Raw genomic sequence first — 23989 nt, 5'->3', positions numbered from 1 at the left:
TTACCATGGGAAGTCTTATAGACAGTTTCATTGTTTCACAAGAGATGCAAAGTGGACATGATATTGGATACTCCCCAATTGATAATATTACTGATAAACCAATACACAGTCTTCCTTCATGACCTTTTATACAACAGCATTTGGGGATCTGTATAAATGCATTTTCCATGCTTAAAACCTAACCAAACCACAGAAGAAAAAAAAAAAAAACTTTTTGGAAAGCCCATGTTATATCTCTTTGGAAATGTGGACAAAGCCTAACTCTTCAACACTCAATATTCCATTTTTTAGTGTTTTCTGAATATATATTTAGTTGTATTTCATAATTATTAAAAAGACTAATATAACACATTTGTCTATGCAGCAGATATTCAGTTGAATCTTTTAAGGCTGTAAACATACATAGATACTCTTCAAGATGGGAAATGATGATGTACCAAGTTTATAATAGAAACAATTCTATTATAACAATTCTATTATAATTCTATATTATTGCAGCATTTTCTTTATGCTTTTAGGCAAATTACCAAAGTTCAACTTAGGAGAGAATGGTAAAATCTAGTGAGCCCAAACTATGTCAAAAAGATGTTAGATTAATTTAATGCTGTCATCAGTTGGATTTTGCAGGTGTTACCAATAGGCAAATTGATTTTGGTCCATCTCTGTAGAGAATTTCTTTTTTCTTTTTATTTTTCCAAGACTTACTTATTTATTTTAGACAGAGCAAGAGAGTTGTGGGAGGACCAGAGGGAGAGAACCTTCAAGCATACTTCCCGCTGAGCATGGAGCCCAGTGTGGAGCTCAAGCTCACCATGAGATCATGTCCTGAGCCAAAACCAAGAGTCAGTCATTTAACCAACTGAGTCACCCAGGGGCCCCAGAAGGAGAATTTCTAAAGGCACATTCTCCCTGAGAAAATTCTTAAGATGTCACTTTCAAGTACAAAAATTATACTTCTTGGCAAGCTTTCATGGGCGTGTGTGTTCACACACACTTGTGTATGTTTTAAATCTCTCACCACCCCCAACCCCCAAGTGGTTGGAAACATTCACAATAGTAAAAAATTCCAGATGCACATCTAAAGATATACTTTGAATTTAAAGATAATAAATAAAAGCTCCCAAAGGAATTCATGCCAGATTTGTTTAACCTTGTGTCCTACAAATACTGAAAATAAAATATTACTCCCCTCTTCCTATTCTTGTGTAATGTAATCTGCCCTAGTTCTTTCAAATTTTTATTCTAGAAGCTTTAATCAGTTTTCCCTACTATAAGTCAAGCATTATGAAAAGCATCAAAGTGTTTTGCAGACTCTCCAGTAGTGACCATATCTCTCATTTTGCTGAGAATATTGCCATCGGTTGGATGAGATGATTTCTGTGGCTTGTCAAGAGGAAATCCAACTCAACAGGGTTCAAGAGCAAACAAGAGAGAGTCCTGGGACTAGACCTGACCCCAGGCTCAAACAGTGTTAACTGAGCAAGGTTGCCCACCGGTCTCATCTCTGCTGCCTCTGGGTCTCACCTGGTTGTGGTTCTCTCTCCTCATAAGGTAGCTACAGCCATTCTAGTATGTCCACACTTCATGTGCTCGAGAGAGAGCAAGAGTTCATTTTCCATGAAACACAAATAACATACTTGGAACTGAATCCCACTGGTCCTAATCAGCTTGATTTGGATCATTTGTTTCTGTCTGAAGTCTGCCTGGTTGGGAAAGTGAAGTGAGTTCCTTAGGTAATGTAGACCAACTCCTCCATCGCTGTAACCTTACATTTCCAGGGATTCGATGCATGAGAGGGGATCCTTCCTCCAAGCTTTGGAATATGGTTATACTGAAGCTAGGAGGCGAAAGTGACAGCCACCGATTACAGATTCCTGCTTTTCGTAGCTGCTTCTGCCCGTGCATGTACATCTACAAAAATGTCCATTACCTCAGTTCTAGTCAAGATTAAGGATCTCTGGTTGACATGCAACTCTCTGGCCAGTCTTCCTCTACTCTCTTGTGGTGTGGTGGTCTATAGCTAAATGACACATTAGGCAGTTAAACACCCAGTGTACACAAAGAGGGAGAACCAGACTCATTGGGGTGGGAGGGATGGGGACCACCTCTCTCTGGAGAAGAAAAAACAAGGCTCTGTGGTCCGTGTTCCACATCACACTTCACTTCCTGCCAGGGGGAGTGGTGAGGGTTCCATGGCTAGTCGTACAGGCTCCTCATCATTAGTCTGACTGCTCTGATTTTGTTCTCTGGGAAAACCTCCTTTGTCTGTTGTCCTCCAGGGCGACACTGGAGATGGCTTTGGTAGGGGGTCCTCTTAGGCGCTGTTCATCGTTCACATGATATTTTAGTTTTACATAGGATCAGAGGTCGATGGATTGTCTTAGAATTGAACAATCCCAGACCTCTTTTAGCCACCCAAGGAATTATTTCAGTTATACAATACTTTAAAACACTTACAGATAATTAGTTCACTTATGTTCGCTAAACTCCCTGGTTCATGCAAAGGCAGGGGTTGTGTTGAGATTGCAGATAAGTCGAAGTTGAGTGTGCAAAGTAAGATTGGGACCACTCACAGCCACGTTACCATATATTCTTTCTCCCCCAGAAAACAACTGTTTCCATTTTAAATAACCATTCTTTGAGATGCAGCATGAGGCCAAAGATCATGCTGGTGGCGTCTCCTTACAGCCAGTCACTGAGGGGAGCACTCCGAGATCAAGGCCGAGACGCAAGCTGTCAGCCTGAGGACCAGCGTCGAGGCCAGAGCACCTGGCCATAGCCAGGTTCTGAAAGCTGCTGCGTTCAAAGTCTGCCCCCGACTAGAACACATGTGTGGGGACTTGCTGAGTCCCAGGAACTCGGATTCTCCTCACAGGTAACCAACAGCGGCTGCTCAAGTTTTCCTCACCACTTTCAATCCGTGTCTGGGAGCCCCTTTGCCTTGAATATTTGTGTCTTCCATTCCCGGATGTCTTTCAGGATTCTAGCTCCACCACCTGCTAGCCATGCGGCATGAGGCAAGTAAGTCATCTACCCTCTCTTACCCTTCGCTTCCAAACCTACAAAATAATAGAATAATGCTCGCCCTACAGCGTCCTCGTAGTAACAAACTGGGCAGAGGGAGTATCAATGCTTAGCCTAGAGCAGGGGCTCAGCATTATTTGTGGTGGCATTAGTTATAGGAGCAGGGGTAAAAGGAATAGAAAATCCAAAGAATTAGAAATGTTTACGGGAAATTTTCTTCGGGAGATAATCTCTGAATGAAAACCATCCATATGCACTTCCAAGCTTGAAAATGATGGGAAAAGATGGGCTGTAGAAGCTCAGAATAATGTCAGTGACGTCATGCAGTAGAACAGAACCAAAACCAGAACATTGCTGTAGGGTTATCAGACCGTGTATAAGAATGTCAAGAGATGAGTGAGCTGACTGGGTAAAGAATGTGGAAGTAAATACAAGTGGAAATCCAAAACAGCACTGTGCGGAGAATGACAAACCTGTTCCTTCTCCTCTCCAACCGGATGCTGGCACCGCCTTGCCCCCTCCCCTACTGAGTCCCGAGGTCCCTTCGTTCAGAGGCGGGTATGACATCACTGTCCCATGGGGGATGCTCTCGTCGTTTGTTTACTTACTGTGTGACAGCCTGTCACACCACAGCAGGATGTCACAACAGGTCAGAGAGACACACTCTGGCCCCTTTCTTTCAAAAGGCACAATGGTTGTGAAAAAAGACATCTTTCCTCTGTTTGCTGCTTAAAAAGCTGCTCGGAAGCCTGCCATGTCCGCACATTGGAAGGGCTGTCTTTCATAGCAGCATCCCAGGCAAGAGGGCTTCGGGGAGCCTGGCTTCTTGCTCGCAGGCGCTGTGCTCTTGTCAGGCTGCCGGTTCGTTTTCTAAATATTGGCCGCAACTGTAATTTCCCAAGTTACCACTCTAAGCAGGCGGATTCTTCCTTCCTTCCTTCCTTTCTCTCTATTTCTTTCTTTCTTTTTCACTTTCTTTCTTTCTTTCTTTTTCTCTTTCTTTTTCTCTTTCTTTCTTTCTTTCTTTCTTTCTTTCTTTCTTTCTTTCTTTCTTTCTTTCTTTCTTTCTTTCTTTTAATGAAATGAGAGGCCTGAGCGAAGCAGTTGGATTGAGGCTGAAGGCCCCTGATGAGGGTCTTGGTCTCAGGGCCAGGTAGGGCTGGAGGGTGGCCCATTTCACAGAGATGCATCTCAGCTCTTGCTGCCTTTCCTGAAGCCAGAGGCAGTCAGGGCGTCCAGTGCGCAACGGAAAGTCTGGGGAACGGAATCCCTTCTTCCCTCTTACCCTTCCTCTCTCCACTTGTCTGACTCATTCTCTCTGATTTTCTTTTCTTTTTTTTTTTTTAAAGATGTGTTTATTTATTTACGAGAGGCAGACTGGGGAAGGGCATAGGGAGATGGAGACAATCTCAAGCAGACTCCTTGCTGATTGCGGGGCTCCATCTCACGACCCTGAGATCATGACCTGAGTCAAACTCAAGAGTCGGACGCTTAACTGACTGACCCTGAGATCATAACGTGAGTCAAAATCAAGACTTGGACGCTTAACTGACAGAGCCACAGACGCCCCATCATCCTCTCTCATTTTATTCTAGTATCTTCTAGAACTTCCTTCCCAGTATCCACTGCCTCAAGATGTGCAGGTAACAGACATAAAGTCTTACACATTCTCATTAAAATGTCACAACATGGCTTCCCATTGGACTGTAGCATGAAGCCCAACATCCACCAGACCAAGTGCCAAAGAACTCGTTGATTGTGAACTCCACCACTTACCTTGCCAAGCACCTTACATGCATCTTTTCATTGAACTCTTCTAGTGTCCCCTATAATGGGTACCTTCCACCTGATACTACAGAAAACAGAGTCTCCTGGATGAGAAGCCTTGTACTGCAGAGGGGAAATGAAAACAACAATGCTAGGATTTTTAGCCTCAATCTGTCAAAAACTCAAGGTCTTAGCCATTGAGGTACACCCCTTCCTAAAACGGGGCCTACCTCCTATTATGAAAGATACTCTACGTCATCAATGTGGTTGCTTCACTTCTAAATTCCGTACCATGTCTGATCCTCAAGGACACTGTGGCCTGGGCCAGGATTTGAGCACAGAAGGCTCCTGTCTGTTGTCGTGGTTCTGGGGAGATGGTGGTGTGGCCCTGATCCCAGACTGCAAGTGGGGCCAGATAGGGGCATGGCAGAGGCACCCCTTTTTGAAGCTAACACACCATACCATGTGTATTAAGAAACTGCAACATAGATGTTCCTGTGGGCTCCAACCTAAAACAATTACTTTTTCATTGCTCTCATTAATTCATTAATCCTAATGGATTAAACGTCACTTAGAGTGCAAGTGAGACCCACTGATAAGCCAATAACCAAACAAATCATCCCACAAATGCCAAGTAAGCTGAACTCCAGACTCTTTACTTTTCTTTCTTTTTTCTTTTTCAAGTGGAAAAGAAAATCTTTATCAGAAACAAAAACAGCTTCAGGACTTTTCATGAATTCTATATTGCAGACTATCTTCATATTTTTTCACCCATAGGTTACTATTATTCTGCTTCATAACCCCCATTATAAGCAGTAGGGGTAAATGCGTATTTGCAGATTTTTCTAATTGATCTCGTTTTTTGTATATCATACATTTGAGCTTGAGGAGGTCTTATTGGTACTTCAAACCCATTGAGGTAGGACTGAAGTCAAGCCCATGGTCCGTAGGAGTGGGTGACACTCCGGTGTATTTGCTAAAGCCCTTTTTAATTCAAGGAAGAGGGCATCCTGATTTCTGATCATAACTCTGAGTAGCAGAATGAGATTCAGAGACTTCGAACTGGTTGGAGTGAAAGCATCGCATTCCCTGTGCTCCAACAACAGAACACAGTACTGACCTTTTACAGGCGTTAGCTCGATATTAATCCCTGCTTACGGTTAGCAGCAGAGAGATAGGCCTTCAGATTCATACTTCACACTGATGTTCTTGGACCTGAAGGACGGATACCCTAGTTTACATTTGGAATCATTCAAGCTCTTCATTTGAATATAGCAGTGAACACACCTGAGCGAGGGTGTCGTAGGGCAGACATCAGGCTTTTCCAGATGGACCTTAACCCGTCCCTGTTACACTGACTTCATTGGGAATTAGATCCTGCCATTGGGTCTGAGGCCGCAAAATACAAATGCAAACCCAACAGGCTGTTTAGGAATATCTCTGTACCTGAGACAATTTCAATAATGTTGAAAGCCCCTCAGTGCTCTGATGCTTTTTCCAGGGGACATCCTTTCAATCACAACTCCCACACCTCTGCTGAGTTCCTTGGCTGATTTTCTTGCCTTTTGTCTTACTCTGACTTCATACTCAGAAAGATGGACTCTGTCGGCTTGCAAGGACTTTGGTCTGGCTTTTTCATGTTTGTGTTAGTGTGGGCTCACCAGCTGTCCCGTGTCGGAGACAGTGAGAGCTTACATGACTCCTGGGATTCTGAGCTAAGTCACATATATATTTCATTCACTCCCTCATCATTGCTGCCTTTCCTTTCTGCCTTTTTTGCTTGACTCAGAATAAGATCATCATGACTTGCACATGATTCGACACTCTTAAAAAGCTAGAACAAGAAGATAATGTTTGCAAATCATTCAAACCCTTCTGAAGAAAATCACTGCCTGAATTGCACTTAATACCATCTCTAGGAGTACTTCCTTGCATGAAAAGTAATTTTTCTGAAAACCATCCTTATAGATTTTATAACAACCCTTTAATGAAAGAGAGGTTTTTTTTTTTTTTTCCTCTTACATCCCATCAGTACCCATAAGTATTCACATACTTGAGTATATTTTATATTGACATTTTCCGTGACTTTGGGATCATAGTTGTTGATTTATTCCAAAATTGAAAAAACCCTGAAAAATCACAGAGGTCATACCATGCTTAATGACTCAGAGTCAGGATGACAATTAAGTAGCAATGAGATTTCCGTGCAAGTGGTGTATACAGATAGCTAGATATAGACGTGGAGAGAGAGATGGGGGTAGAGAGAACACAGGTGTGCATACGGATGTCTGTGCTGTATGGGTAACAGGACGCAGATGAAGCGTATGTGTGTTAGCGGTGACACACAGCGCTTACCAAAGCATTCACATAGAACAAATACTTGGAAAGCAATTGGTCTTAAATTCTTAAAATCATTACCAGATAATGAAAATACATTGGCAAGCTAAATTGTAGTATTACACTGGAGAGATGAAACTGCGAAGAAAAGGAAGGAAGTGGCTTCCATGAAAGGGAGAGGGGGTGTCAGTCGTACTCAGGGGCTTGAGTTTCTGTTCCCGAAGCTGGACGGTTATGACAAGGGAGTTGGCCTCACACAACTCATTACGTTGTATATGTTACCTTTTATGTGCATTTCTGTGTCTGTGCTATATAGAACATAAACTAATGTTTTTCCAAAAACTCTTTGTTACCAGAAAACTCCCACAATATATAGGGGGTGAGAAATGCAGGGGGAATGTACTGGGGACACAGTAAGCATGGTTTTCCTCTGTGGACTGCTTTCTTCTTGGCCCCAAGGTAGTAGAACAGGAGTGCAGTGCTCAGAGCCACTCAGCAGAGGCAGGAGCTTGCTTGCCGGCCTGCAGAAGCCAATGGCATCTTTGCCAAAAGGAGAAGCTAATATGGTGACAATTGCAGCCTGACCAGGACCAGGAGGGTATTGGGAATGACCTCAGGGCCATGAAGACCATTGTAGTTAGGTAACCAGGCCATGAAAAACACAACAAAATGTGGCTCTGGGAGAGAGGGCTAGTCAAGTCTTTCCTGGGCATCCATCGTGCGTGACAACTCCATTGCTAGACGGTCTAAAGTCTGCAGAAGAATCATGGAAGCTCCTGAACGAAGTTACAGTTTGTTTGGAAGAAAACATTTACCCAGAAGAATAATTTATGAAATCACAGGCTTCTCACAGCAAATGCGAAATACATGTCAAAATAAAGAAAACGTAAGAATTGAGGGGACACAAGAAAGGAAAGATTGGCATGGGATCCCATTGTGTGTTTGTCTCTCTACGTGTGCATGTGAATGTATGTGTCTCTGTGTGCAAGTGTGGGAATGTGTGTGTGAACGTGTGTTCTGTGTGCCTCTGTGTGTGTGCATGTTTGTACATGTCTCTGCATGTTTGTGTGTGTCCCTGTGCTTGTGCGTGCGTGCGTGTGTGTGTGTGTGTGTGCTGAAGGAGGAGACAATGCTTGTGCGTACGTGCGTGTGTGTGCGTGTATGTGTGTGTGCTGAAGGAGGAGACAAGCGCTAATTGGCAGGAGGAATGGGAGTGCGGTTCCAAGCCAGCTGGGGGACAGTGTGCGTCTTGGCGAGAGTGCTGGGATTGGGATGGTTGAGCCATGACTGCAGGACTGAGGGAGGAACAGAGCAGTCAGCAACAGCAGCCTCAAGTTCAGTCCAAGAGAAAGTCCCCTATGGTTGTGGAGACCCGACCATGCCGGTACAGGCATGCTGCGGTCATCGTGAAAAATAACTGGAAATGATGACAATTTAGAGAAACAATTCAAGTCACCTCTCTACACCAACCGGTTCTAGGGAATGGGGTCTAGGGGTTTCCGTCAACTGTATTAAGAATATCTGGGAAAACACAAAAGGCGCCTTTGAAATCCCTTATTCTTCTCTCAAAGCAAAAATGCCCGAAGAGCACAGCATTTAGGCAGCTGCTAATAACCGATTCTGTTAATTATTACTGGCTTAGTAACAGCCTTAATAATTCAATTTCTGTTTAATGACTGGATAAGAGTTTACCCAACCGTAGTGACTGTTCAATACTTCAAGCTCTGTTTTATCATCAAATCTGCATAGATATCTATTAAAAAAATACAAAGCCAGGAGGAGGACATAGAACATTTCTATGTGCCTTAGTGGAATAAATGGCGATTTCTGTTTTTGCGACATGAGGAAATACGCTGGAATCACTCTGAAATTAGCAAAGGCTGTAATCGTGAAAATTCTCAACTGTAAGAGGAATTGAAAACAACGCTGCTGCCCTGTTGTTTATATATGCGTGTTCCCAGCTGTGTCCATTGTGAGGGCAGAAAAGGAACAGAAAGGATGTTGGGTTTCTGCCGGAGGAGTGAGTGGGATCTCCGTGTCCCAGTATTGCCGTGGCCAGCGTGACTTCTATTCATAATATATTTAGTTAATGCAAATAGAATGACTTAGTCCTGGTTGGAATGAATAATCGTATTAATGATCAGACCCGGGGTGTCAAAACTGTCAGCCTCTCTAGCTAGATGGCAGATGCTTAGCTTTTTCAGGACGACTTCGGTAAAATATCTGGTTGTATGTATTGCTCAATACGGGAGAGCCCAATTCCCACCTCTCTCCTGGTTCCGCATGTGGCTTGTTTCTCAATGATCCCTATAAAGGAAATACCCAGGGACACATTCTCCGCACTCCTACTCCTGCTTTCCAGCTGGAATCCTGAATCCAATTATAAATCCATTAAAATGTATATAAATGACAGAAACCCATAGCGTGCCTTTTCAGAGCTTCCCTTGCTTCTAGAAGGGGACCTTCACGAAGGGTAGTGTGGGCCGAAGGCTGAGACAAACCGTCCTTTTAGAATCTGGTTTCTGTAGAATGGATGATACTTTTTAATGGCGACCTACCTCCCCTTTCAATTTTATTTAAAAGAGAGGTTCCTAAATTTCAAGCTCATATATTTTCAGCCACATGGGAGACCCGTCAAGCTACTCTCATTTTTAAAATAAGCATGATGTAATGACACGTTTGTCAGAGCAGATCAGGGCCTTCATATAAATGGCACATTTGAAGAGATAGTTACTCAGGAAGACACGCCAATTTACAGAAACTTCTTCAAGGCCTTTAGGTCTAGGGAAATAAAGCCGTTTACAAAATGCTCTGCCCGGTATGAATTGTTTCTCAAGTATCTCCTCTAGACACTTCATTAATGCCAGTTTTCTTCTCTCTGTTCAAAATCGTGTCTTCCTTTCCAGTTTCAGACTGTCCAGACAAATATTTTTCCAGTTCTTAATTAAGGAAGACAATTACCACCTTCTTCAAATTTAAAGGCACATTTTTTTTTTCTTTCATAACTAGCACTGCTCAAAATGAGAGGACATTTGATAAGTTTCAGTTTGCAGGTTCATGCCTAGGCAGAGAGAGACCACATTCGTTTGGGAAGCCAAGAGCAGCCCACTCCCCTGGAATGACGTGCTGAACCTAGATGAGGGAATTAGCGGGGTCGACCAGAAACATGGAAAGAACGCCACAAGCTAGCAGGATTGAGCTTGGCATGCCAGAAAATCGCAATTTCTGCACAAAGAATCTTTCGATTCTAACCCATCAGAGATTTGCTGGTATCTGTAGGATATATTCCAAATTCCTCAGCTGTTGTTTAAAGCTCTCTAAAGCTGTGTGTAGCCAGCCTTCCTATATTCTTCTCCCAAAGCTCTTGACGGACCCCACACCATTCGGATTGTCCTCCTCCTGTGCCTCTGCCAGCACAGCAGACCTCCGCTGGCACACACCCCCTTCTGATTCCTGCCTCTTACTCATTTTTCCAGATGCATTTCAGCTCCAGTCCACCAGGAAGTCCTCCCTGACCAACCTACTTGGGGAAAATGTGTCCCTTTTCTAGAAGCAGGTCATTTATAACTACCGTGTGACATCGTTAATCCCTGAAACCTACAATATACATATGAACATGGATGTCTTATTTCACTAATTAAAGACCAATATTAAAATCATAGACTGTAATTTGGACTTTGTTACACACTCAATACATAACCTCTGTCACAGTAGATGCTAGGTAAATATTTTTTCTATGTAAATTCTTCACCTTAAAGTGTCCTTTCCCATCCTAATGGTCTCTCTGAAACTGGAACTCTAACTCATTCTTCAATACCATCTCCTCCCGGGCCCCCTCTCTTGATTCTCCAAAATGGGAAGTGAACTAAAAAATACGAGAATTGCCTGGGTGGCTCAGTCATTAAGCATCTGTCTTCAGCTCAGGTCCTGATCCCAGAATTCTGGGGTCAAACCCCATGTCTGGCTCTCTGCTCAGCGGGAACCCTGCTTCTCCCTCTCCCGCTCTCTCTGCTTGTGCTCCCTTTCTTGCTGTGTGTCTCTCTGTCAAATAAATAAATAAGGTCTTACAAAAAAAAAAAAAAAAGAAAGAAAGAAAGAAAGAAAGAAAAGAAATACTATGTTTCTGATTAGAAATTCTTAGGTCAACAGAGTATGAAAATAGAAACAAGATTTTGAGGAAAATGAAGTAGGAGATGAAAACATGAAGTACAGGCTAATTCATACAACAGAAAGAAGAAAGACAAGACAGGATGTTGACGTGGATTGATGAGGTAGAGAAACGTCGCAGTAGAGCATGTTTATAGAAGGCAGGATAAGGAGAACCATGAGGCAGACCAGAAGAGCACCCCATCAGTCCAAAACACTCTCGGACATCCGAATGGGGCTGCGTTTCCAATCCTTTGTGAAGGTTGGCAATAGACAAAGATTGAGTAACTGACCCAGAAGGGGTGGTCACAGAGGAAGAACTGTGACCAGGGTTGTGTAACGTGTTGCATGAAATGCCCCGCGTAACATGCACGATGAAGAAAACAGAATTCAGGATTCTTTCAGGCAGAAGGTACAGCGCTGCAGAAGGTCACAGCAAGCTGATTTGAAGCCGGGGACTGGAATACGACGTTTTAGACTCTATTTCACTAGATCCGCTAGAGACCTCTGACAAAGCCAAGAAGAAGCACGTGTTCTCAATCTTGCAACTCCTGGCCACACGGAGGGTGGAAACCATTCCCAGTACCACGATACCCATCTTTGAAGAAATTTATGGGCAGGACAGCGCTCTTACCACCGCTGAGCTTCCAAGCTGATGCCGAAATATTCAAATGACCAAACCTTGGATAAAAGCTTTCGAGACGGTGCTGTCCTCAACTGCATTTTTTGGGAAAAACCTCAGGCCTGAGTCATTGGGTGAATGCATGATGCTGGGGGCCATCAGCTACTTCCCAGGCTCCTTCCACCAGACTGGAAGAGCCATGCTCTCCGCTCTCAAAAGAACAAAAATGAGCAATGCTATCTTTCTTCTGCTGACGATGCAGTTTCTACGTGCGACTCGGATGACGGGCCTTCAACGGGTGGCTGTTTCTACTTCCCCGTGCATCTCTTCACTTTCTCTCTTGGACACAAGCGAGAGCAACAAGCGGGACTCTCCGGGCTGTGACAGAGGAGACGGTGGACTTCAACAGCTCAGAATAAAATAAATATACATGGATACATTTATAAAAGTTCTATGAAATTTAAATCTTGGGACTCATTGGACATAGACAGTCAGGGCATGCTTTTTAGTTTCACTCAGCATTTCAGATGGTATTGACATCTCTGAGTGCAAACGTGGAGCCCTCACCATGTGGAGCCAGTTGAGGTCAAAGCTGGGTATTTCCATCATATGTAGGCCGTACTCCAGACGTGAACAGCCGCAGTGACTTCATTCCAGGGCAGATTTGCTCAGCGAGGTTGGAGAGTGGAGACAATGGTGGCCCTTCCTGCCTGCCCTGCCCCCACTCCTTCCTCGGATGCTCTCCTCTCTATTCTAGGGGGCACCGTCAAACCTATTTTTAGAAAATTCCATTTGATGTGGAACAGCAGGCATCCTGTTACTTAACCTTCAACAGCCCCTCCCTTCTGGTTTTTAAATATATACATTTGTTAGTGCAGGCAAATATTTACACGGACCTCGAAAACACTCCCTCCTCCCCTTTCAGGAAAAGCATCTATGTAAACCTTTTTGTGCCCACAAACGTAACTGATTGATTGATTTGGTAGAGCAGCTTGGTAGGTTGGTAGGTTGGTATCTAAATGTCTTATTTACATTCTTTTTGGGGGGCTGATTTGTAAGAGGCCATTATGATGACTGACACAGGAATGCACCGGCGCACTGGGGCTCGGTTGTGTTTGGGGCCTTCGGGGTTTGGAGTCGGGAGGGCCTGCCTTTCGCTCTTCCCATGCCTGCCCCCAAGACGATCGGAGGAGTCTTTACGTGGCTGTGAAGGCCAGGCTGGCGAACCCAGGGCCTTTGGCGTTGCCGATTCAAACCCTCCCTGATGCCTTCTCCCAGACACCCTCTGCCTCAGGCTGCCCCAGCTGAGCTGTAAACACTAGCCTCACCCGTGATGGCAGCTCCTACTGGTGTAAGTCAAGCTGCTTTTCGTCTCCAGTTTTCTCTCTCTTGGTGGGGAGATCTGCTATTCATAGTCATGTTTATTGGTCACTAGGATTTTCTTTTCCTGCCTTTCTTCCAACCTGTCCAACCTGGTAATTATGAGCTACCTCCTGTCCTGGGGGAGCAGGCTGCTGGCCGCCGGCCCTGAGTCAGAAAGGCGGCTTCTGGGGGTCACTCGATTTTACAAAACCAGACTCTTCAGGAAGGGTTCTGCAGGGCAAGAAAGCAGAACTGCCTCTCTTCTGCTCCAGAGGTTCCCCCTCCCTGGCATTAGTCCAATCTCCGGCAGCAGCTCGCCAGTAGGCTATGGGGTATTTCCAACAGCAAACACGGTCTAGCATTGACCTGAAGGAGCTTCTGAAGTTCCGTTTCCCATCTCTGTATTTCTGGCTTCTCCAAGTGCGTGGGCCATAGGAGAAGGGCTGGTGTGAACCAGGAAGCCTTGAGTCACAGGCAATGCCGCATGCTGCTGGTGGAGCTTTCTTCCAGTAGGAAAGAAAGGGGAGGGATGGGATTAATCTGCACTAGCCGTGAAGGTCCTAGGGCTGCCAGGCTGCGAGCGGGATTCTGTGCAACCTCAGGGAGAGGTGAATTTAACCTGAGCACCCAGGGCTGGGCCCGACCATCATTCCTGCGCGCACAGTGCCAGTGCAGCGTGTCCTGCTGAGCTGGCGGGAGCTCCTGGTTCAGCCGCAGCCGAGCTGGACCTGACCAGCTCCCACCGCAGTGCTGGTCGTTCAAGTCACCTCCAGGAAGCAGCTGTGCTCGGTGCCGCGGAACCCCACCTGAAGCACTAGAGGTACTAAAGGGCTCCTCCCCGAGAGAGAACGGCCTCTGTATTCCGTTATAATACCACCGGGCTCAGACATAGGCGTGTTTACTTTCCTGCTGCCAAGCACATTTAGGTTCTGGGTGCTAACATTCTATTTTTAAAATTATCCATTCATGATCAGATCAGAGCTCACAGTAAAGTCAAGATGCTATTTCAACCTCTCCAATGAGCCGACATTCACAGAAGTGTCCACGCAGTGGGAATATGCTGCAACAGGAACTCGCACCCACTCCTGGTGGAGATGTAAGTCGTCAGTAATTTCTTTCTGAGTTCATATCAAAAAGGAATCTTTGGGGCTCCCAGGTGGCTCAGTCAGCTGAGTGTCTGCCTTTAGCTCAGGTCGTGATCTTGGGGTCCTGAGATGGAGACCAGCCTTGGGCTCCCTGTCCAGCAGGGACTCGGCTTCTCCTTCTGCCCCTCACCCCACTCATGCTTTCCTGCTCTCTGTCTCTCTTTCTCTCTCTCTCAAATAAATAAAAAAAAATTTTTTTTTTTTGAGAAAGGTTTTAAAGTATCAATATGGGGTTAATTCAAAGAACTGATCTTGAAGAAATAACATGCAAGGTACCAAGGAGGAAATAAGCCAAGGGCACTCTTGTGCAGCCCCATGATGAAATCCCATGCAATCACGTAAAACAGGGCTCAGAATCATGCGTTCAGTGTGCGGGTGGGTCCATGGAAGCATCAGAGGCTGATTCAGATATCTATGGAAATTTAGTGTGTGACAAATGCAGAATTTTATGTCAGGGATCAAAATCAACAATGTTGCTAAAAGTTGTTACGTGCACGGAAATTATTAATTCTCTTACGTCATACTTTGCCCAGATGGAGTATACACACACTCACACACAGATATATTTATGTACTTACTTATTTTTAATTGTCTATATACACACATCAACTTCTGTATATAAATACACCATAAACATATTTATACAAAGTAAATATATTTATATACATAAATTTATGTGTGTGCACGTGTACTTGTATCTTTGCATTAATGACAAGAACATATAAACTTTTTTGTTATATTGTCAGTGGGAATGGTGGCCTATGAAGCAAACAGTAATACCTATTTGTCATAAAGTAACAGATCAACAATATGTCCAATTGAAATTAAAATACATATACATATACATGTAGTTGCTTCTTATGACAAAATATACTATGAATAAGATCAAACTGAAAGACAGGACACTTTAATAGACAATATTTTCAAGATAAATAAGAGACGAAAGCACAACTTTCCTAATATGTAAACAGTTTCTACACATCAATAAAATCTAAACAATCCACTAAAACAAATCTTGCAGGAAACACATGGAAAAGTAATACACATAAGAAAATACAAATGACTTTTCAGAAGATGTGAAAGGAAAAGAAATCCAGTGTCACTTGTAGTAAATAAGTAAAATAATAATAATAAGTTATAGTTTGTTTGGAAAAAATATCAAAAAATGTTTTCCTATATTATCTGGGAAGTCCAATTTGGCACAAATTTCCTTAGGGCAATTTGTTATCTCCTACCAAATAGAGCTGACATTTAATATCCTCAGTACACTTTCACTTCAAGTTTCCCCTTATAAGTTACATAATACTCTCATAACTATTTCTTCAAGTATGCAAAAATATTTCTTCAAGAATATTTATTATGGTATTATTTGTAATAGGTAAATGTCAGTGAACCAAAATGTCTAAAAATAAGCAGAGGGTTAAGTGATGATTATGTCTGTCTTATATACATTTTATAATTATATTTTACATGTATAGATTGTATACAGATAATTGAGAGATGTATTTCCTAAGGTAATGCCAGCTATGCAACCAATAAATCCTGTAACGGCAGTGGTTCTCTGTCTCTCTGTCTCATGACCCTCCAGGGTGGTCTGTGTCTCTGGTGGACAACCTGTTGGTTGAGAGGGAGACCCATCCTGCTTTGCAGGTCTGTCCTCCTGCTAGGGTCTCCGAGCCCCCCCGCGCAGATAGCGGAAGGGAGCCCAGGCCCCGCCAGGAGGAGCCCTCCTCGCCTTTGTCCCCGTCTTGGGCTCCATCATGTGCCCACACCTGCTATGGCACTTGGGAGCTGGTGCCTCACGACGTGTCCCGGCTGGATGAGCAGCGAGCGATTTCTGGCACAGGCTGCCGATCCCTGCCCAGTTCTGGCCACGCTCTGAGGGGAGGAAGAAGGAAGGGCCGGGCTCGGCCTCCCGCTGTCTCCGGCAAATATCGCCCTACTTCTGCTCTCTGGGCTTCCTCGCACCAGGGAATCAACTGTTTCTTTGGGTTTCAGGAGGTTTCCGGAAGCACACTGCCAGAGGTATTAGGTTGCATAAGCCGAGGATTTTCGTGGGAGCTCAAGGGAGCAGGTGGAAAACCCCGGAGTGAGATTTGACGTTCAACCACGCCAGGGAGGTGGCAGCCAAGTCAAATTTAACTTCAAAACAATTCAAAATATAAAGAAACGATTGTTTCTCCATTTTATGAAGTATGTTACAAGAATGTAACATCTCAATAAGAAATGACGACATAAGCATATGTCAGTTTTGGATGGAAATCTAAAAGAATTAGCTAGGGGAGAACGGGCAGCCACCAAGGTAGGTGGGCTCCACTGGTGGCCTAACAAAATCGGGGGAAGGGAGAAGAGAGGAGCAGAATTCCCCCTAAAATTGATATTTTGTGCATGTTTAAAATACGTATTATATGTAATATAAGATAATATATTATGCATAATTAGGTTAGTATATTATATATAAATATTATGCATATATAATTATTGTTTTGAATACTCTGCAGCCTTTTAATAACATTTATAACATTTTCTTTGCTCTATTGAAATTATATCAGTATATTATAAATAAATATTATTATACACATAATTATATTTATATATAACATACTTATATAATATGATATATTACATATAACATTTATATGTATTTGGTAAAAATAATTGCTGGGCTTCCTTTCCTTATTTTAGAATTCTGTTTCCTTCCGGGCATCGGATGGTGTAGGACAATGCTGGGCACACTTTTTGTACTATTTTGTGTTTGGTTTCTGTAAGGCTTAAAGCACAACAGATTATCTCCAAAAGACATATTGGTGGTGCATCTGTGCAGCAAGTGCCCCTCTGTGTACACGCGGGGACTGGAAGAAGTTGCCTGTACGTGGAGATTCCCAGAGAGACCCAGGAAGTGGGAATAATGCAGACAACCCACAGACACGTGGGGCGGATTCCATTTATTGCCCTGCTGGTGCTTGACGGAGTCATGGCCTCCAAACTGGAAACATTTAGGTCACAGGGGATCTACATTTACTTGCCTTTGATTCTGATATCCACCCCTTATCACTTTTAAAATGCAACACATCTAAAACTAATGCGACGCATTTTACAAACCATGTAAACGTTGGGTAAGGGGGTGCCTATGTGTTTTCCAACACTTTTCTTTTTCCAAAACGCACTCTTGTACTAACAGTGCATCCTATAATCTATGGAATCTTAGAGCAGAGGAAACATGATGCAAAATATATTAAAAGAAAGATCAGAAAATAATAGAAGAAAATATTAATCTTGGTTATCTGTGGGTGTTGGGATTGCGAGTGGTTTCGAGTTTCTTTACACTGTCTCAATCTTATACGGTTTCAATAGAGCAAAGAAAATGTAATAAATGTTATTAAAAGTCTGCAGAGTATTCAAAACAAGGGCTCTGGCCAGAAATTAAACAAGATTGCAGATTACAAACAGCTGACAGTGACTAAATTCAATTCACATCATGGCCACGCTCTGGCTAGACATTCCCCTGGGGAAGTGACAGAAAGAGCCGCGCTAATTGTGCCACTGAGGAGCGCGGCTCACACGCCCTGCCTGAACCACGCTCCGGCTCACCCGAGCTGTGCATGACTCTCCGAGTGAGGCGAGGGGTCCAGAGCTACCCAAGTTAGCCGGAGAAAAGACGCATGGCGCAGGAAGAAAACCCATCAGCCCCTTGGGCTTGGGCCGCTAGGATGTTGGGTCAGGCAGACCACATGCTTCCTTAATTTCAAAGAACACAAGGGATCCCATGCAATTTCCAGAAGTTTGTTAAAAAAACAAAAAAACAAAAAATGGAGAAGGGGGCGCTTGGGTGGCTCAGTCATTTTAGCATCCGGCTCTTGATTTCGGCTCCGATCATAATCTCAGGGTCATGAGATCGAGCCTCATATGAGGCTCTTCACTGAGCATGGAGCCTACTTAATATTCTTTCTCTCTCCCTCTCCCTCTGTCCCTCTCCCCCGGCTACCCTCCCCCTCTCTAAAAAAATAAAAATAAAAATAAAGTAAAACAAAAATTTTTTAAGAAATAAAAATTGAAGAAGGAGCAAAGTAATAAGGAGCACTGTGTCATCTCCTAGGCATGCCACATGCTTATTCTACTTCATCCTACCAATAGCCCTGTACATGTAGCATTGTTTGTTTGTTTGTTTTTTAGGTTTATTCATTTATTTAAGAGTGAGGGAGTGGGTGGAGCAGAGACAGAGAACACTTTCAAGCAGAACCCGCTGAGCACAGAGCTGGTGTAGGGCTTGATCCCAGGACCCCATGATCATGAAAGAGCCAAAATCAAAAGTCAGATGCTTAGCTGACTGAGCTACCCAGGAGCCCCTTAGCATTATTATTCTCATTACAAATGAGTGCATTTCCACAAAGATTTTCCTAAAGATTATGCAGTTGATGAGCAAAAGACCTAACATTCCTCAAAATGTCTGACCTTAACTCCCAAGTGCCTCCTACTGCCCTTTGCTGTGTCCTAGAACATGGCTGGTTCTCCTGCTCCTGCCCCACTTCCATCCTAGGGCTGCAGTAGCTACCAGCTCTGGGCTCATGTCCATTGAGTGAGTTGACTCTGACTTCAGAAAGTCCGTCTGAGTTGAGTTCAGTTTCCTTCCCACCAACACTGCCACAGGCCCCATGTGAAATTCCCATCAAAGTCCTTAGAAGCTCTGTCTGGAGACCAAGCAGCACAATGCACAGGGCCCACCCACACAACGCAGAAAAGAACTCCAGAGGGAGAGGGTACAGGAAGCCAGAGAAACAAGGGTGGGCCTGGTTCAAAACCAGAGAGAAAAAAAACCAACAGGAAGAAAGAAGCCAGAGCTTGTACTCAGAGAACACAGGGAAGCAAAAATCACTGGACTCTCTGGTAGACCAGATGACTGGGGAATGATTGACACCTTCCAAGCCCTGGGAATTTACCTAGATGGGACTTTTGGGGTGGGGAAAGGGGATTTTATTTTATTTTTTTTTTTAAGAATTTATTTATTTATTTGACAGACAGAGATCACAAGCAGGCAGAGAGGCAGGCAGAGAGAGGAGGAAGCAGGCTCCCCGCGGAGCAGAGAGCCTGATGTGAGGCTCGACCCCAGGACCCTGGGATCACGACCCGAGCCGAAGGCAGAGGCTTAACCCACTGAGCCAACCAGGTGCCGCAGGGGTTTTCTTTTAAAAAATAAATAAATGAAATTAAAGCCCTGCTAATAGGTTTGTATTTTAAGACAGCCAGACTTTTTGAAATAGACTAAGAATGACTTAATTTTCATAATGATCATTAATCTTTAAACCATTACTTCTACAAGCAGAAAGTCCTTTCCAACAATATTCTTTATAAGGTAGAACATCAAAACATTACCGGAGCCCCTGGAAAGGTCTTCTTCTTGGTTATAAACTTGTTTCACGTGCGGTATAAAGCATCGTATAGTATACAAGTAAGTTCAAGCAGCAGCATGACTGGACAAGAGAAATGAAATGGTACCGGGAGGTGGATAAAGGATTCAAGGCGAGTAGAGCAAACATGCTTCTACTCAGAAAAAGTTTGGGAGAGGAAGGGCACATCCAAGATCCGGGGAAACGGCCATCAACCGGCTCGTGGGAGAGAGAACAACACGACCCTTTCCCGGGAACAGTTTGAGGAAAGGCAGCGAATACATTGTATCCGACACCCCAGCTCCTACTGATGATTAGCAGCTGCGTGAACACTGGGTCCAGGGTGCTCTGGGGCCACGGCTGGCTCAGGAGGAGGGATGGCACAGGGCTGGCATCGTGGTGGGGGAGGGGGAGGGCCACCGGATGGCCCAAGCAGACCAGATTCCCAGAGTCATCAGGGAAAGGCACACACAGTGTCAGTCTCCAGGGAAGTCCATGCACGGTGCGTGTGGTGTGGAGAAGGAAGAGAGAATAGTCAGTTCCAGAAACATCGGAGGCTTATCTGGAGGAACACCTGCTCGGCTGCCTCCCGTCCAGAAGAGCAAGCAGAGAAGTGTTGTTGGGACAGCAGAGAGCATCACAGCCGAGACATGGTGGAAGGGGCCTGACTACCTTTCTACCGAGAGACTGTTACCCCATGACCCCGATGAGGTACCCCCAAAGCCTGAGCTGGGATACAGTGGCAGATGCCCTGTGAGCCTGGCTCTGGACAGGCCGTGGGGGAGAGCTCCGAGGGAGATGGCTTTGCAGGGAAAGGTTGATGGTGGAGAGGTGTATCCACGATCAAGGGCAAGGCAAGCGCCCAGAGCGAACAGAAGGGAGAGAGAGAGGGGCTGTGAAGGGTGATGCCTGCCGTCCAGAGCTATGAACATCCTGGAGGGGCGGACATGGGTCTCCTTCCTTGGGGGCTCCCAGCACAGCATGCAGACACAGCCCTGGGCGTGAGCAGAGGCTGGCCAGTCAGAGGAGCGGTTTAGTGCTGAGAAAGTGACAGAGCAGATGATGATTTGCCTTTGTGTGTTCTTGTGCTCATTCATTCTTTTAACAGATAGCGCTGGACACCGAGAATGCAGTCAGGAAAACAGAATGTGTTCTCAGCTGAAGGCTTTGGTACAAGACGGATGTCTGAGGGGTCCTCTGGGGACTCGCCTTTCCTTCTGCCCCGGGCTCTCCAAAGCATCCTCCATACCAGGTGTTCCCTTCACCACCACTGGACCCAGCATCGTCTTCTCTCATGCTATTTACCTCACGCACCCCCTTCCTGGGCTATAAAACCAATTCATCTCATCAAGCTCTACCTTCGTTTACTGGTCTGACTCCCAGCCACAACCCCAGAGCCAGCCTGTACTCATGGGGCATCTACTGACGACCTTGTCCTTGTACTACATCTGTAATGTAACAGGAAGAAGAGGCCACCAAGACAGAAACTCTGGCTCCAGGAGAGCTCACTGGAGAAGACGCAAAAGGGTATTGTGGGCTCTCGGCTTCTGTCTGTGCTTCCCCAGCACCCCCGCACGGTCGGCTCCTCACTGACATCTGATGCACACGGCAAGCCTGCGGCTGGTGATTTTAGCATCGAAAGCCTAACTTGCGCCCACAATACAATTTTTAAGTGCAACCCTTAAGAAGCTTTTACATATTTTTCCTCTTTATATACAAGCCTTATTTTCTGAAATAATTTTCTAAATAATTATGTATTCATATTTTATTAACTCTTGCGTCACATATACCCTTCCAAGGAAGACTATGACGGTGAGAACACATGTGAAGAATCAAAGTGCTCAGAGCTCACACAAGAACCAGGGTGTTTTCCAGGCCACTGCTAAATGTTTGTTTTTCTCCAGATCTTTGTTTTTCTTGTAGCCTCGCTCAACACTAGATGCTCAGTCAATATTTTTGGATTTGACAATTTAATGGGGGAGATTAATTTGACAATTTGGAGAGGACAATTTAATGGGGGAGATGGGAATAGTGCATGAGAAGCCAACTAGCCATCCAAGTCCCACGTGCTCAACGCCAAAGACACCCGATGCCAACAAGGAGGCAAGGGCTCTGAGGGATGTGGTGAGAACCAGGTGGGCTGTCTGAGGAAGGTCCAGGGAGCAGAGGATTCAGAGAGGGGTACAGAAGTTTGGAAAGGTTGTAGAAATAAAGGAAAAGAAAGTATCACTGTTTCTGTTGAAATAAGCAGAAAACAAGGAAACATGACATCAGCAGGGAAGATAAATACCAAGTGTATTTAGGGAGCATAGACCAGAGGGTTCTTCTTCGATGATACTTACAAATTATACTAGAAACTGACATATCTGAAGACTTCATCATCGAGGCATTATGGAGTTTTCAGGTTTTAAGAGTTAAGCAGTGGAGATAAATCGATGTGTGTCCAGATAATTTTAGATATAAGTGAATCCAGAAGGGAGAGAACCAGGAAAGTATGTGGTAATCTTGGCCTGAGGGCATGAAGGCCTGGTGACCATGGGGAAGGAAGAAAGGGCTGTTACTGGCACATTCAAGAAACAAAACAAAACAAAACAAAACAAACCATAAAAACAACAACATCAAGACTTCCAGGCACCAGGGAAAGTAGAAAGTAAGTACATGTCCCCTCTCACTCTCACCCTGTATGTGGCTGAAATCTCATCAGTGGGGGCGCCTGGGGGGCTCAGTGGGTTAAAGCCTCTGCCTTTGGCCCAGTTCATGATCCCAGCGTCCTGGGATCGAGCCCCACATCGGGCTTTCTGATCCACAGGGAGCCTGCTTTTCCGCCCACCCCGCCCCGCCTCTCTTCCTACTTCAATCTCTGTCAAATAAATAATTAAAACCTTTAAAAAAAAAAAAAAAATCTCATCAGTGTCTTAGGACCTCACACCTGACTCTCCAGGACTTTGGTGAGTCTAGCAGCAGCTAAACATTTAGGATGTTCAGGGTCTCAACTGGGCAAGAAAGACCAGATGGAGGGGGCATCCACAGATGGGAAGCTGCAATTTTATATGGTTATATAATACAGCATCTTCTTGGTAGACATATCTTCAAAGGCAAGGGAAACAGAAGCAAAAATGAACTATTAGGACTTCAGCGAGGTAAGAAACTTCTGCACAGCAAAGGAAACCATCAACAAAACCAAAAGGCAATCTACAGAATGGGAGAAGATACTTGGCAAATGTCTTATTAGATAGAAGGCTAGTATCCAAGACCTATAAAGAACTTCTCAAACTCAACACCCCAAAAACAACAACAACAACACAACAGTCCAGTCAAGAAATGGGTAGAAGACATGAACAAACATGTTTCCAAAGAAGACATAAAAATCGTCAACGGACACATGAAAAAATGCTCCGCATCACTCAGCATCAGGGAAATACAAATCAAAACCTCAATGAGATACCACGTCACACCAGTCAGAATGGCTAAAATCAACGACTCGGGAAACAATTGATGTTGGTGAGAACTCGGAGAAAGGGGGACCTTCTTACACTGTTGGTGGGAACGCAGACTCGTGCAACTACTCTGGAAGACAGTATGGAGGTTCCTCAAAAAGTTAAAAATAGAAATAAGAAGAAAAGAGAGAGGGAGGCAAACCATAAGAGACTCTTAGCTCTAGGAAACAAACCGAGGGTTGCTGGAAGGGAGGGAGGTGGGCAGGCGGGGTAACTGGGGGGCAGGCATCAGGGAGGGCGCGCCATGTAACAAGCACCTGGTGCTGCATGAAACTGATGAATCACTAAATTACCTCTGAAACTAAGAATAACTGTATGCTAATTAAATTGAGTTTAAATTACATTTTTAAAAAGTTAATAGGGAATCAAGATCTTTTCTTAATTTTTGGTCCATACTAACTCATCAAGTTAGTATGGCCTTTGAGTGAGTGTAGCACCAAATAAGCAAGGATTTTAAACCTCACCAGCCGGTCATGCTAAGCCCATGCTCATTTCCACTACCACTGCTCACGGACCGATCACGTTTTTCAAGAGGACCAAGCACTCCTCTGGAAGAATTTTCCTGGTTCCGTCTTAGTCGGGTGGAAGGACTTCAGTGTCACCGTAACCTCATCTTTTCATTATATTGCATTTGGTACAGGGAAGGAGGTTTGCTTTTTTTTTTTTTTTTTTGGATATTTGTAGGTGGCTGTATATGAAATGATT

This window comes from Mustela lutreola, chromosome 9 (genome assembly GCF_030435805.1).
Source record: "Mustela lutreola isolate mMusLut2 chromosome 9, mMusLut2.pri, whole genome shotgun sequence".
Taxonomy (NCBI): domain Eukaryota; kingdom Metazoa; phylum Chordata; class Mammalia; order Carnivora; family Mustelidae; genus Mustela; species Mustela lutreola.
This window is presented reverse-complemented; position numbering follows the sequence as displayed.